We start from the raw sequence: 2,500 nt of genomic DNA on the forward strand, positions 1-2,500 counted from the left end.
TGCCTTGGTGTTATTTGACGTTTCTATAGCTAGCATAACTATTAGGTTAACATTCCGGACACAAAAATCGTATCATTTCCGTTAAATTAGCTAATGTCAATTGTGCGTCATTTTCACATTTATTTGGCCGTGTCTGAATCCACATTAATGATATAAGACAGTACGAGGTGTCTGTTAGCCAGAGAGAAAACGAACTGCCGCGTTAGTCCTCATAAGCTTTGACACTTGCTAGCCAGCTATGCTAACGGCATTAGCCCGACACGGCTCAATGGGAGCATCCAATCATGTAGCTACCGCTAGCTAGCTAGCTAACCAGTTAGTTTTCCGGCCAACTTCACTTACCTTGTGAAAGCGAAGTACATTAAACTTAGCACAGTGCATGTTAATAAGGTTATCGTGTGAGGCTTATAAAAAAAGTCAATGGAGATGTCCTCCACTTGCTGCTCGTTGATCATACGAAAATGTTTGTAGTTGACATCATTCTTATCGAGGGTCTGGGACCCGTAGGCAGACGCCATAGTTGCAGGGAGAGGGACGGGGTCTTCTCTCGGTGCTTGCTACCTCTTTCGGGTGATCTAACATCTGATCTCTGGTCCGAAAATCATCGTTAGGTAAAAATTATGTGATGTGAACAAACATCTGTAGTTTAGGTAACGGCGTCAGTGTCCGGTCCTGACAAACCGGCATGAAAAGAGTTAAAACACCAAGGCTGCTGCTGGACAGTTTAATGTGAAATTTTTGCCGGAGTCGGATTGGCGTGTGTGTTTAGGGCGTCAGCTAGTATGGAAAGCCCAATAGGTCAAACTTGTGCCACTACCCAAACCTTTTATAACCAAGGGCAGTTTCCCAGGACCAAGTCATCCCGTCCAATCCACTCTGCAACTACGGTTGTGTGTCAGTATGCACAACCCTCAGCAATACTGTAATAGTTTACTTTTTTAACCGAACTCTAGACTATTAAACTCTTTAGGTGTGACATTAAGTAGCAGCTTATATCATCTCACATTTGAGATAGAAGTTTCTGCAACATAAAAATCTTGTGTGTGTTTTGGTTTATTGTCGTTTGGAGCCACAGAGTATAATTGTATAGGCCCCCCGTCCCCCACAGTGAGGTGTTAGGCTGTGAAACTTGACACATGGCGGATCAGGAGATGGTGACAGTAGATAATATATGACAGATGCCATCTCAACAGCAGCTCACACACACACACACACACACACACACACACACACACACACACACAACACACACACACACACGCACACACACGCACACACACACCATCACAACAGCAGCTCTCTCTGGGGAGGTGAAAACAGGAAGGTCAGCCAATAGCCACTCAGCTTCTGCTTCTCACAACCCAAAATGCTAAATTATTTTACTCTCGGTTAGACACACACACACACACACACAAACACACACAAACAAACACAAACACACATGTAGACACTGGCAAAGACACACACACACACAGACACACACACACAAACATGCATAAAAGCTCACGGAAACACACAGACACACGGACACAAACAAACGCATAGACTCACATATACACACACACTCAAACTCAAGAAAAAAGACATGCACACAACCACACACACATTCACAAAGACGTGCAAGCAGGCAGCTCAGTTTGCGCTGTGGTTAGTGTTCTGTGCAGCTCCCCATGCATGCGAGTGGAACATGAAAGTGCTGTGGTGTGTGTGTGTCTGTGTGTGTGTGTGTGTGTGTGTGTGTCTCTGTGTGTGTGTGTGTGTGTGTGTGTGTGTGTGTGTGTGTGTGTGTGCGTGTGTCTGTGTGTGTGTCTGTGTGTGTGTCTGTGTGTGTGTGTGTGTGTGTGTGTGTTTGCGTGTTTGTGTGTGTGTGTGTGTGTGTCTGCCTGTGTGTGTGTGTGTCTGTGTGTGTGTGTGTGTGTGTGTGTGTGTGTGTGTGTGTGAGTGGAACATGAAAGTGCTGTGGTGTGAACGTGGCCAGAGGTTTCTTAAACAGACATGTGTGAGCTTCCACCGTTGTGGTGAAGTGGGGGTTAGGCTCTCAGATCACTCATCTCCCTTGTTCTCTCTGTTTCTCTCACACGCACACACACACACACACACACACACACACACACACACACACACACACACACACACACACACACACAGACGCCTCACAAACCGACACATTACAATTGAAATAACCTCAGTCAGATCCCAATCAAAGAAGCGGGTCCATGCATACATAGATGTAGTGGGTGTCACAGTGTATAGAGAAATACATTATACACACACAACACACACACACACAGAGACACACACACACACACACACACACACACACACACACACAGACACACACACATGTCAGTGTATAGAGAAATACATTTAGATTTAGGGTGGAGTGGTTCCGTCAAAGTTCATAAATAAAAGTTATTCGTAATGGAAGACCATTCTAACTTTACTGTCTGAAAGAAAAGACAAAAAGGATTGAGTTTGTCATAATCCACCTCAGTCCAGA

Source organism: Clupea harengus, chromosome 11, assembly GCF_900700415.2.
Source record: "Clupea harengus chromosome 11, Ch_v2.0.2, whole genome shotgun sequence".
NCBI classification, from domain to species: Eukaryota; Metazoa; Chordata; class Actinopteri; order Clupeiformes; family Clupeidae; genus Clupea; species Clupea harengus.